Source organism: Pogoniulus pusillus, chromosome 24, assembly GCF_015220805.1.
Source record: "Pogoniulus pusillus isolate bPogPus1 chromosome 24, bPogPus1.pri, whole genome shotgun sequence".
Classification (NCBI taxonomy): domain Eukaryota; kingdom Metazoa; phylum Chordata; class Aves; order Piciformes; family Lybiidae; genus Pogoniulus; species Pogoniulus pusillus.
In genome coordinates, this window is record NC_087287.1 from 21767923 (window position 1) to 21781774 (window position 13852).

The window sequence follows — 13852 nt, forward strand, 5'->3', positions numbered from 1 at the left end:
CTGTGGACTCCTGGAGGTTCCCAAAGGATCTGGGCAGTGTCTCAGTGAAGATGTGTGGCCTCTGTGGGGTGTCACAGGATTTGGGCGGGATCTGAGTGGTTCCCGGTGACCTCTTGAGGGGTCTCTGCGGGGTCCCCCCACAGTACGTGGGCTCTGCTGTGGAGTCTCAGGGCTTGGGGAGCTGAGGATTTGGGGGTCTGGACCCGCCAGCCATTGCCCTGCTGGCATGTACAGGTGATCTGAGGGCATCTAAAGGGGTTTTGGGAGCAGCAAGGGGGTCTGAGGGCTATCGAAAGGTCTTTTGGGGGCATCTGAAGAGGTCTGGGGGCATCAAAATGGGGTTTGTGGGTATCTGAGGGGGGCTTGAGGCCTCTCACTCTTCCCCTGGGGGCTCCTGGGGGTGTCTGGAGGATCCCAGAGGAGTTGGGGGTGCTCTCAGTGAGGTTTGGTGTTCTCTGTGGAGCCCTCACAGTATCTGGGCTCGTCTGTGGAGCTGTGGGGTGTTGTGTTTGGGGTGCCTCAGGATTTAGGGAGGTCTTGCTCTGTATTTCAGTGTCCTCTGAGGGCCTGGGACCTGCAGCCATGCCCTGTGCAGGGTGTCAGGGCAGTCTGGGGGTGTGCAGAGGGCCTCTGAGGGTGGCAGAGAGGATCTGGGTCCTTGTATAGGGAGTCTGAGAGCATCTGGAGGGGTTATGGGCTCCCCAAAAAGGGTCTGTAAGCCTGTGAAGGGGGTCTGTGTACATGTGAGGTGAGTCTGGGGCTATCAAAGTGGGATCTGGGTGCATCTAAAGGGTTCTGGTGTCATATAGAGGTGTCTGGGGGGGTCTCTGGGAAGCTATGCAAATGGTGTACGTGTCGCTGCTGTGACTAAGGGCAGCTACGCAAGCGGCGTAAGTCACCGCTGTGAATAACAACACTGCTCAAACTCCTCCTTTTTCCTTTTTTTTCTTTTTTCCCCTTCTTTTCCCTTTTTTTCCTTCTTTTTCCTTTTAAAATAAGTTTTCCTTCTTTTTCCTTTTTTCCTCCCTTTATCCTTTTCTCCTTTTTTAAATCCTTTTTTCTCATTTTTTCCCTTTTCTTTTTCCCCTTTCTTTTCTCCTTTCTTTCCTTTTCTCTTTCTTTGCTTTTTTTCCCATGTTTCTTTTTTTTTCCTTTTCTCTTTTTTCCTCTTTTTTTTTTTCCTTTCTCCTTTTTTCCTTTTTTCTCTCTTTCCTTTTCAGACAAGCACAAGCTCATCCAAGAGGAGCAGATCTTGAGGAACATCCCCCACGAGACGCAGGGGGCAAAAGAGGCTCAGTCAGGTAAAGCTTTCTGTAGAGTTTGTGCTCCTTCTGGCAGTCAGTTGGACATATTCAGATGAGTAGAAGCATGGAGTTGTTCCTGTTAGAGAAGAGCTTCCAAATCATCCAGTGCAGCCCTTAAGCCAGCACTGCCAGGTCACCCCTAAACCATGTCCCTGAGCAGCACAGCTGTAGGACTTTTTGCTCCCCCCATGGATGGGGACTCCAGCGCTGTGCTGGGCAGCCTGTTGCAGGGCCTAAGAACTCTTCTGGGGAGGAGACTGTTACTCCTGTCCAATCTAAACCTTCCCTGGTGCAACCCGAGGCCATTTCCTCTCATCCTGTCATTTGTTAGCTGGGAGAAGGGATCAAGCCGAGCCTGGCTCCAGCCTCCAGAGAGAGGGCGTCCACGACCTCCCTAGGCAAGGTGTGCCAGTGTCTCCCCAGCCTCTCTGTGAAGAATTTCTTCCTAATGTCCGTTCTGAGTCTCTCCTTTTCCAGCGTCAGTCCCTTCCTTTTTGACTTCCTTACCAGAGAAAGGCTACTTTTTTTTCCCACGGTGTGAGCAGATCAAGAGGCTTAAATGAACATTTCTGCTCTGCTCCCCAAACTTCAGTTTGAACTCCATAAACGTGGGGACCAAAGCCCCCAGCGGTCAGAAACTGAGGCAGTAATCCACCCCCGTCTCTTTGCTTTCTTTCAATGCTGTTTTTCTCTTGTTTTTAGTCTGGTGAAGACTCTTCAGCTTCTAGGGGGACATGTCTGAAGCTGGATGTGCATGGAAAGCGAAGTGAGCATGGCCGGTCCTCACGGTCTGCCCCTGCCGCTCATCCCCTTGCTGCAGTGTGGAGCGTGGCAGCCAGCAGGGTGAGTGCAGCTTGGCCTTTTCCAGCTGGCAGGAGGTGGAGTTTGTCCTTCCTTGTGTGGAGCTCCTAAGTGCGTAGGACACAGGTTTGCTGCATGGCAGCACTGGAGAATGGAAGCACGCTGAGGCTGTCAGACTTGCAAGCATCTCTGCAGTCTGTCTGTGCCGGTTTGCCATGGTTTGGAGCTCTGCCCCAGAGGGTTGTTCTGAGCTGCCTTTGAAGAGGTCTGCTGCAAATGAAGCCCTGCAGCTGAGCAAAGGCAGAGGCCACCAAGCTCAGCAGGAGCCAGCAGTGTGCACTTGTGGCTGAGAAGGCCAGCAGGATGCTGGGGCGCGTGCTGAGTGTGAGCAGCAGGTTGCGGGAGGTTCTCCTGCCCCTGTGCTCGGTCTTAGCGAGGCCAGCCCTGGGATGCTGAGTCCATTTGTGGGCTCACCAGTTGAAGAGAGACAGGAAACTACTGGAGAGAGTCCAGTGGAGGTGCCAGAGGTGCTGAGGGGCCTGAAGCAGCTGTGTGAGGAGGAAAGGCTGAGAGCCCTGGGGCTGCTGAGCCTGGAGAAGAGCAGCCTGAGAGGGGAGCTGATGAACGCTCAGGAGGAGTGAAGGGGTAGGGGCCAGGAGGATGGGGCTGGACTCTTGTGCGCGGTGCTCAGTCACAGAACATGGGGCAGTGAGCTCTAACCTGACCCCAGGAGGTTGCAGCTGAATGTGAGAAGAGACTTCTTTGTGAGGGTGCTGGAGCCCTGGAGCAGGCTGCCCAGAGAGGCTGAGGAGTCTCCTTGTCTGGAGGGATTCCAGCCCCAGCTGGCCAATGCTGGGCAAGCTGCTGTGGGTGCCCTGCTTTAGCAGCAGGATTGGACCAGAGGTTCCTTCCAACCCTAAAAATACTCCAAGGCAACAAACAAAAACCCCTCCAAAATGAAACTGCCGATAGTGCCAAAAAGGTGAGAAAGTGATAGTTTTCAAGAGCTCCTCACTCTGGAGTGAGGTGGGGGTTGGGCTCTTCTCTCTATTACCCTGAGACAGAAGGAGAGGAAATGGCCTGAAATGGTGCCAGGGGAGGGTCAGGCTGGAGATTAGGAAGAATTTGTTTGCCACAAGAGTGGTCAGGGATTGGCACAGGCTGCCCAGGGAGGTGGTGGAGTCCTTCTATGTCCCAGCACACATTCTCAGAGTTGTTTCATGTTTCAGAAGTATTCCCAAATATGGTTAGATTTCCAACAGAATTCAGAAAATCTGCATGCACCTGCATAGGCAAAGTCTTAGAATATTCCCAAACCATACCAATCATTATCCAGAAAACATGGTTGTCTCGGTTCTAGTTCAAATTTCCAGAGACTCAGATAAATTTAATAGAACCAATAACAATTTTATAAAGTGCCCTTCCTTCTTCCCCTTTTCTTTCCTAAAAGAAAGGAATTAGATGTGGAGAGAGAAAAGGTAAACACACCCAAATAAATGAATCTCACTCCATTTGGAAGCTAAAGAAGAAAAGTTTAACAATAACTCAAAAAGATGTCTGAGATAGGGAAGTTACAAAGGGTATAGGGAAGGGAAAGCAAATACAAAACGTATAAATACAACCCCATTGTGATGGTGATGGCTTTGTCTGCCTCATGGATGCGGTAAAACAAAGACAAACCAGGAACAGAATGGTGATGCTGTGCTGGTATGCAGGAAGCAGGAAGTGCAGAGAGAGTGAACCAGGAAGTCCCCCTGCTTTTATGGGTCTTTAGACAGGAAGGGGGAGTAAGCTAATCATCACCTGGTAGTGTTCAGACCCACCCCTGGGGAGGGGTCAAGACCACCTAGGGTCAGGTTCAGGATTACTCCCCCTGGAATGTTAACCCTATACAGTGATATGTTATGAGTTTACAAGTCCATGACCAAAATAGCCATTCAAATGCTTGAATGATTAAAACTCTCAAAACGTCCATTTTTAACTTCCAAATCTTGTCTAAAATAATTATTTTCTATCTAGCCCCACGTTGAGATGTCTTGGTTCTAATTTAAATTCCCAGAGACTCAAATATATTTGATAGAACCAAATAACAACTTATAGAATGCCCTTCCCTCTTCTCCCTTCTTTCCCAAGAGAAAGAAATTAGATGTAGAGAAGAAAAAGTAAGCACACACAGATAAATAATCTCACTCTGATTTGGAAGTTAAAAAGAAGAAAAGTTTAACAGTAAATTAAAAAGGCATCTGAGGTAGGGAAGTTACAAAGGTATAGGGAACAGAAAAACAAATACAAAATGTGTGAATACAACAGGGTTTGGTGGTAATGGGTTTGTCCACCTCGTGAGTGATGGCCACATGGTAAAACAAAGAGAACCAGGAACAGGATGGTGATGCTGGGAAGCAGGGAGGCAGGGAGCACAGAGTGAGAGAGAGAACAGGAAGTCTCCCTGCTTTTATGAACCTTAAGACAGGAAGGGGGAGTGAGCTAACCATGAATCACCTGGTGGTGTTCAGACCCCTGCCCTGGGGAGGGGTCAAGACCACCTAGGGTCAGGTTCAAGGTCACTCTCCCTGGAGGGTTAACTCTGTAAAACTTCCTACTAGACCAGGCTGCTCAAGGCCCCATCCAACCTGGCTTTCATTGAACAGAATGGTTTGGGTTGGAAGGAGCCTTAAAGGCTATCTAGTTCCAACTCCCGTACTGTGGGTGGGGACGCCTCCTAGACCAGGCTGCTCAAGGCCTCATCTAACTTGGCTTTTACAAACCAGAATGATTTGGGTTGGAAGGAACCTTACAGATCATCTAATTCCACCACCCTCCCCTACCCTGGCCATAGGCAGGGACACCTCTTAGTAGATCAGGCTGCTGAAGGTCCCATCCAAGCTGCCATTGAACATTGCTAAGCTTGGAGCCTCCTTCGGCAGCCTTTTCCTGTGTCTCACCGCCACAGCTGCTCGGTATCACCAATGAGAGTTTGAGCTAATGACTTCCTTAAAGATGGAATAGTTTTCATCCTATATTACCAAGAAATAGTTCATTCTCTTTCTCTTGGTCATCTTCAGATGCTTGGAGAGTACACCCCCTCAGTGCTGTGCTGTGATCATGCTTTGCAGGGGTCTCATGACCTTTGAGGGTCCCTTCACAGCCTGATGCATTCTGTGGTAGAACTTGGAGCCTTCTGCTGTGAGGCCAGGCTGAGATAGCTGGGGTTGTTCAGCCTGGAGAAGAGAAAGCTCCAGGGAGACCTTCTGGTAGCCTTTCAGCCCTTGAAGGGGAGTAGTTACTTAAAGCTGGGGACAGAGTTTTGAAAAGAGCCTGTTGTGACAGGACAAGGGGTGATGGTTTGAACTAAAAGAGGGAGATTTACACCAGATAGAAGTAAAAACCTTTACACTGAGAGTGGTGAGACCCTGGGGCAGGTTGCTCAGAGAGATGGTGGATGCCCCATCCCTGGAAGCATTCCCATTGAGGTTGATTGGAGCTTTGAGCAATCTGCTCTAGGATCATAGGATAGTAGGGGTTGGAAGGGATTGACAGAGATCACTGAATCCAACTCCACTGCAGCTTCTCTGGGCAGTCTGCTCCAGGGTTCCACCACCCTCCCAAGAAAGAAGTTTTTCATTCATGTTGGGGTGGAAGATGGTGGAGTTGCAGATGTCCTTGCTGGCTGCAGGAGGAGTGGACTAGTTGATCTCTAAAGGTCCCTTCCAATCCAATCCCTTCAATGATGTCAGGAAAATGGAAGCAGAGAAGGATAAAGATCTACTTGAGACTGGAAAGTGACCTAATGCCAGCACCAGAACATGTGTCTGATGGATTTCAACCATTGATGGATCCACTGGTGAGTGCTGGCTGTGGAGCAAGGGGGTTTGATTCACCACTGATGGCACAGCAGAAGTGGTCAGGGCCGCATGGATGCCATAAAAAAAAACAACTCTCAAACCCACCATGGTGGCACCCATGCTTGCCCTCCTCACCCTGCCTCCTTTCCTCCCACCCATCATCTGATGCCTTCTGAGAAGATCTGGGGTTTTTTGGAGCTGTTTATGCCTTTAGACCAGAAACGGTTGCGGTGCCAGAGAACACCAATAGCAGTAACACAAATGAAAAGCAACTGCATGAGGCAGGGAAGAGGAAGAGTTTTGGTGTCAGCACTGAAAGAATGAAGATGCTTTGGAAGAATCAGAGAACAGCCTAGGTTGGAAGGGGCCTCAGGGATCATGTACTCCAACCCCCCTGCCATGGGCAGGGACACTTACAACAGGTAGCTCAAGCCTTCATCCAACCTGGCCTTGAACACCTCTGGGGAGGAGACATCCACAATCAACACCCCCAAGGCTTTTCTTTCAGGGCTGCTCTCAACCTACTCTGCACCCTGCCTGGATTTGTGCCTTGGGTTGGTCCAACCCAGCTGCAGGACCTTGCCCTGTGTCTTGTTGAACCTCATGCAGTTGGCACTGGCTCACTTCTCAAGCCTGCCAAGATCCTTCTGGGTGGATTCTGTCCCTCAGGTGAGTCCCCTGCACCACATAGCTTGGTGTCATCAGCAGACTTGCTGAGGGTGCACTCAGTGCCACTGTCCTTGTCACCAACAAAGATGTTAAACAGCTCTGGACCTAGGCCAGACCCCTGAGGAGCTCCACCTGGACATGGAGTCATTGATCACAACTCTTTGACTGCAACCGAACTTCTCTTGCTAGTCCGAAAAATGTCATCTCCTGATCCCAAACTCCTGGATGCTGTGTGGCAGGTTCAGGATGGCTTTTCCAGAGCTTCTGGATGCTGTGTGGCAGGTTCAGGATGCCCCCCTCCCCATCTCAAGCATCACTTATAGAGGTGTCCTTCTGGATTGCTACAGGTGGCCTTGATTTCTTCAGGACCAGCTGGCTCTGGTTGGGTCAATGTGACTCTCTTGAGAGCAATGACCCTAAAGTTTGTCCAGTTCTGGGGTTGCTTTTGTTGTTGTATCTTTTTTTCCTCTTAGCTATCTTAGGTGTGCCAATATTGAGTCAAACAAAGCACATGGCTCCCTGAACACTGAGGCTTCTGGAGCTCCCCTGTCCATTTGTGGTCATCTTGCTCAAGTGTAATGGTTGGTCACCTGTGAAAGCTAACAGAAGGTTGTTCTCCAGATATGGTAGTGGCTTAGTAGCAGTGCTGGGATTGTGAGCTTGAGGCAAGACTTGGTGAACTCAAAGGTCTCTTCCAGCCTGAACAGAGCTGTGGTTCCATGATTCTGAAATGACAATCAGGAGAGGGCAGTTAGTGCCAGTAACTGCATATCACTTAATATTTACTTATTTACGCTCAAGGAATCTGCAGAAGGCTGCCCTGGGAGGTGGTGGAGTCCCCATGCCTGGAGGTGTCCAAGCAGCGAGATGGAGGTGCACCCTCAGCAGGTTTGCAGATGGCCCCAAGCTGAGGGGTGCTAGAGAGAAAGCAGAGTGACAGGATGGCATCCAGAAACCACCTGGGCAGGCAGGAGAGCTGGGCCCAGGTGAAGCTTGTGAGGTTCCAGGAGAGCAAGGGCAGGGTGCTGCGTGTGGGCAGGAGGAAGCCTGCCTGTCCCTGCGGGCTGGGGGCGGAGGCGATAAAGAGCAGCCCTGGGGGTGCTGGGGAGAAGCTGTGTGCGAGCAGATGGTGTGAGCTTGCAGGCCAGAAGAAGTGTGTCAGAGGTCTGTAGGTGTCTGCAGCGGTGTGCAAGCATCTGTAGAAGTCTGCCCAGGTATGTAGCTGTCTGCAGGGGTCTTCTAAAAGGTCCTGAGGCTTTTCTGAGTCTGCAGAGGTGTCTGGGGGTCTGGATGACTCTCTGGAAGTCTATGGGGTTCTCTAGGTGTCTGTGGAGGTGGTTAGGGGTCTTCAGAGGTGTCTGTGGTGCTGTAGGCATGTCTCAAAAGTCTGTAAAGGTCTTGAGGTGTCTGTAGAGGTCTTTAGGGGTCTCCAGGGTTCTCTAGAAGTCTGTCGAGGTCTTTGTGGGTCTCTAGGGGCCTCTTAAAGATCTGTAGGGGTCTGTTGGGGTCTTGAGGCATCTGTGGGCATCTGCTAGAGATCTGTAGGTCTGTGAAGAGGTCTCTAGATGTTTGCAGAGGTCTCTAAGCAGCTTTGAAAGGTGTGGAGGGCAATGTCGGGGTCTGCAGGGGTCCCTAGAGGTCTCTAGGAGACTGGAGGGGTCTGTAGATTTCTGGAAGGTTCTGTAGAGCTCTGTAGGGGTCTGCAAGTGTCTGTAGGATTCAGTAGGTGTGTGGAGGTCTGCAGGTGTCTGCAGGCATCTTTTAAAGGTCTGAAGTGGTCTCTAGAGCTCTGTCAGGCGTCTCTTAAGTGTCTACAGGAATCTGTTAGCCTGGAGTGGCCTGTAGGGTTCTGTAGAGGTGCAGAGGAGTCTGTGGGTGTGTGTAGACACCTTTGAAGGGTCTGAAGTTGTCTGCAGAGGTCTGTAGACATCTGTAGATGTCTGTAGGGTACTGGAGGGGTCTGCAGGCACCTATTAAATGTCTGGAGGGGTCTGTAGAGCTCTGTCAAGGTCTGTAGATTTTTTTCAGGGTTCTGTAGAGTCTCTACAAAACTTTTAAAGGTGTGGAGGGGTCTGAAGGTGTCTGTTGAGCTTTGTCAATGTCTGTGGTGGTGTGTAGGTGACTGTAGGTGCCTGCAGAAGTGTGAAGGGGTCTGTAGCTATTTGTCAGGGTCTGAAAGAGTCTGCATAGGTCTGTAGAGTTGAGTAGATGTTTGGAGGTTTCTGTGTGGGTCTGTAGGTGCCTGCAGGCATCATTGAAGGCTCTGGAGGGGTCTGTAGATGTGTGCAGGGGTCTGTTAAATATCTGGAGGAGTCTGAAGAGGTCTGGGGAGCTCTGTAGGGGTCTGTATGTGTTTGCAGGCATCTGTAGGGATCCGTAGATGCCTGTAGGGATTTGCAGGGGTCTGTTAGTTGTCAGTAGAGGTCTGCCTGGGTTTGGAGGTGCCTTTTAATGGGTCTGTGGAGGTCTGGAGGGTTCTGTGGAGTTCTGCAGTGGTCTGTTAAAGGTGTGGAGGGGTCTGTAGGTGTTTGCATTCAATTAAGGAGTTCTTTGGCTCCAGGGCACTTTTGTCTAATGTCTCTAAACTGTGACCGTAGCAAGTGAGATAGAGGTGCACTGGCAGCATGTTTGCAGGTGGCCCCAACCTGAGTGGTGCTATAGAGAACTCAGAGGGACAGGATGGCATCCAGAAAACACCTGGGCAGGCAGGAGAGCTGGGCCCAGGTGAAGCTGCTAATGTTCAACAAGAGCAAGTGGAGAGTGCTGCAGCTGGGCGGGAGCAAGCCTGCCTGTCACTGCAGGCTGGGGGTGGAGGTGATAAAAAGCAGTCCTGAGAAGGCCTTAGGGGTGCTTGGAAGAAGCTGAGTCTGAGCAGACTGTGTGAGCTTGCAGGCCAGAAGGAGTCTGTCAGAGGTGTGTAGGTGTTTGCAGGCTTCTATAGAGGCATATGCAAGTGTGTGTAGAAGTCTGTGCATGTCTGTGTGTGTCTGTAGGGGCCTGTTAGAGGTCTATAGGCTTCTATAGAGGCTTGTAGATGTCTACGTGGGTCTAGAGGGGTCAGTAGTTAGATTTTAGGGGTTTGCAGGGATCTCCAGATATCTGTAGGCATTTGTAGGTGTTGTGAAAGGTCTTTGAGTGTCTGTAGGCACCTGTTCAGGTGTTTACAGGTGTGTAGAGTTCTGTAGATGTCTGCAGGGGTCTCTTAAAGGCCTGTAAAAGGGTCTAGGGTCATGTTTGGGCATTACAGGGTCATCTAAAGAGGTATGAAATGAGGTTTTGGGGACATCAAAAGAGTTATTGTGGGCATCTAAATTGGTCTGGGGTCCTCTGGGGGCTCCTGAGGGGTCTCTATATTTGGTGGCCACAAGGCAGCAGGCATCCACAGGCCGGTGCCTCACTTTATGTTCTGTGACTCTTGGCCAACCAGGAAGCACAGGGGATGGGAGTTCCAGCATGAAATGGGTTAAAGGATGAGGCTTCCTGTGAAATGCCTTTGGGTTTTACTTAAAACTGTCTCACTTCTTTTTTTCTCTTGTTGATCCCTGCTCCCCTCCACCTGCTTTTTAAGAGATCTTATTTGCTTTACCCAAAATCAAGTTGGAGAGATGTGTGGAGCCTCAGCCACAGACCCTGACTGTTGGGGGGATGCTTTCATGGCAGAAAGCGGAGCTGTTCGAAACCCAGTTCCTCCTTGCAAGTGGTTAAGAATTGGATTCCCTTTGGAAAATGGGGACAGAGACATCTCTCTGGTGAGTTGCTGTGAAGTGCCAGCCTTGGGGAGTGATCTCTGACCACCTTGAACTTCTTATTTGGAGGAAAGGAATTTCTTCTGTAGGCTTGTTACCTCCTGCTCTGTTAGCCCCTTTTGTGGAAAGGAGAGGAGTTGGATTAAAAGCCCTTCTGGACAGTTCTGCTGTTCAGGAAGTGTTTTGTATTTCTGTATTAGTTTTATTACTTGTTGATGATTGTCTGTATTTGTAAATATCTGTATACATGCTTGTGTATTTGTGCCACACTGTAAATACAGCTTAATTCCTTAACTTCCAGCTGCCTGAGTTCGCCTGGTGAATTCGTGGGGGGAAGGGCAGGAAACTCCCAAATGACCACATCTGTACTTAATGTAAGTTCCTTTCTGCTTTCCAGCTGGAGAGCTGTTACTGCTGATTTGCAGCAGTCTCTTAAAGGGCAGGGGTGGGTCGAGGTCTTAAATCCTTGCTATAAATAGCATTTATGGGTTTAGAAACCTCCTCGCAATTACATATTAGATTGTGGGAACTTTTTTTGTTAAAATAGAAAGTATTTACACATATATATTACATCTTTTTTGTTGAATTTTGTGGCTGTTCTTTTCTCTTGAACAGAGAATGAAGATTATGGAGGGAAAAGTGAGGTGACTTCAGAGCAGAGAAGTGATATTGCAGAGGAAAAAGCTGAACAGGTCTATTGGGAAGAAAACAAACTCTGGAGGAAAAATCTGAGGTAAACAAGAGGACACAAATGACATTTTCTTTTCAAAAAAGTGAACAAGTCTCTAGGTGATAAAAATGAAGATTGTAGGAGGAAAAAGCTGAGGTAATTAGGTGGGACAGAGCCGACATTGTGAATGGAAAAAGTAATGTAATCCATAGGGGAGAAAATGAGCATTTTTGAAGGAAACCAGGCCCTATGCCTCTGAAACCCTGGGGCCAGACATACCCACAGCGATTACAGGGCAGTTCCCCCCTTGAACCTCCTGCGAGGTGACGCAACACAGAGCCCTACTTACAGGGTGGCTGCTCTCACATCAGCACTCCCAAAAACAACTACAAAGCACCAGCCCCTAGGCTCCTGTACTCGGGGGTTGTCGCAGCTTTTGTCCTTTGGCCACCCATGGAGGACTTCGGTGTCCCAAGGGCTCCCTGAGCCCCACACAGTCTGGCGGGGCCAAGTCTGACCCTCTTCTCTCCTGCTCCGGGGTAAGGATGGCTGTCCCAAGAGTGGCTGCCCAGAGCTTGCTCCCTCTCCTGGGAAGAGGTGTGTGTGCGCCCCCCCCCTTGCCTCTGTGTGTGCGTGAGCGTGCTTGTCATTGAGGTTGCTGTGAAAAGTGCTGCAGCTTAGCTTAGGCTTCCCAGGAGGGAAAGAGGGGCTCTGGGCAGTAACAGGGGAGTCTCCTTGGAGTCCCTGAGCGGAGTGGGAGCTCAGCTTGCCCCTCCTTGTCCTCTAGGGACGCAGGGAAGGCCCTGTAGTTGAGGGCCTGGGTCTCTGCCTCCATGGCAGCCTGTCCTCTTGTCAATGTGGCAGCTCAACAGCCCTGTAGTCGGGGCCTGTGTGATGAGTTGTGGAGCCCTCTGACCCTGTGTGTCCCCAGGAGCAGCCCATGGTTCCTGTAAGCAGGGCCTAGGAGGCCGTTATAGGCAGGAAACGGGACCGAGCCTTCCTGGGCCCTTATTGGGTTGAGGTGGCTCCCTGGGCTCCGGAAGAAGTCTTGGGGTGCCACAGCCAGGAGGGCTGGCCCGTAAGTTGGGTGCGGGCCAGATCCCATGGCTCGGTAGGTGTTTTTGGGAGTGCCGAGGCAAGAGCGGCTGCCCTGTAAGTAGGGCTGTGCGTCGCGGTGCTCGGTGGGAGGTTGGAGGGAACCCCCCTGTAATCAGGGTGGGTACGTCTGGCCCCAGGCTTTCAGAGGCATGTGTCTCCAGGTTTATTTGGCTTAAGGTGTGCACCCTGGCCCCTTGCTTAGGGCTGGGACCTCCCCCGGTGACCCAGCCTCTGGCTGTGAAACCCGACTGCCTGGTGCTGAGTCTCTTTCCTGTAGCTGCGGGGCTAGGCCAAACTCTTGACTCCCTGGGCGTTGACCAACCGTAAGCGGGCCTGGGTTGAAGTGCCTTTGCGCTCAGCTGGCAGCCTATGTGGGATGCCCGCCCCTGTAGCGGGGTGTGGCTCTAGATGCCCCTGAAATGGGGAGAAGGAGCCTCTGTGGGCCTCTGGGACCAGGGCTGCCCTGTGGGTCAGGGCCCGCTCAGTGCCCTGGCATCCCAGACGCTCTTTGGTGCCAGCAGCGACTGCAGCCCACTGTAAGCAGGATCGTGCAGCCTCTGTGGCCGCTGCTTTGCATGCCCAGCTGGATTTGTCCAAGTTTCTCAGTGGCTTCTCAGTGAGGTAGTTGACTTGCAGTCCTTGACCTTGGCATTGAAGTTGGACTTGGTTTTGAACTCCCTGCTTTGTGGTGTTTGGTAATGGTCGGACCCATTATCTTGATGCTTTTTTGTTTCAGATTTAAATGATTTGATGTTGCTGTGAGATAAGGTTAAAGCTGTGCTCTACTGTGGGGATACATAGTGCCTATGTGGCCCTTGACTGTAGTTGCATCCTTTTTATAGAGTACATCCATTGGTGAAATGACCATGGGAGATGTGGTGTTATCATCTCACTAAATATTTTACAAAAGTTGTGTTTTGCTGCCCACCACAGGTGTCTGTGCTACTAATGTGCAAGTGGGAGGAGTGGCTGCCATCTCTTGAAGCTGTGCTACTCTTCAGGCCCATTTTGCCAGGTTGGGGAGCTGCAGAGAGGACACCTGAGGAAGGTCAGCAAAGATAAGTGTTGATGGGTGGAGGAAGAGACAATTATCCTTAAGGACATTGCTAAGGTATTAAAAGGACAGCGTGGTGATGATGTCAATGGGAAAGGCTATTTGAAAGCACATGTTAAGAGGGGTGAAGGTTCTGAGGAGGTTAGGAATGTTCTTAGGAGACATTTATATGGAGGGCAAAGAGAGGATGGTGCAGATGAATAGAATGTTATCTAGAGGTGTAAGGAGCCCAGAAGATGGCAGGAGAACCTACTGTAAGCTGACTAGGGAGACATTGTGTTAGAGGTGGCAGCATTCTAGAGGTTGGTGACAAGCCTGCAAAATAAATAGGGGCACTTAGAAAGGCAAGTGGAATTGACAAATACATAACAAGCTCTCTTGGTAGGATTACACTGTGGGCATGCCTTTTGTTGGCGGTTCTACTGAGGTGCCCTTCTGGAGGAGATTTGCCATAGACCATGCATGAGCAGGGAGTTAAGCTTCTGAGGGAGTTTGCTGTAAAGAAAATACTTTGTGGAGATGACAGTATGCAGAATCCTGATGGAATTCCTGTTGGAACATCTGCAATTCATCAATGAGATCATTGTGTGGGGCCAAACTGCTGAGGAAGCCTTTGAGAAAGGTAACACAATAATTGACATTTGGTTGAAAGCAGAGTTTACCATAGA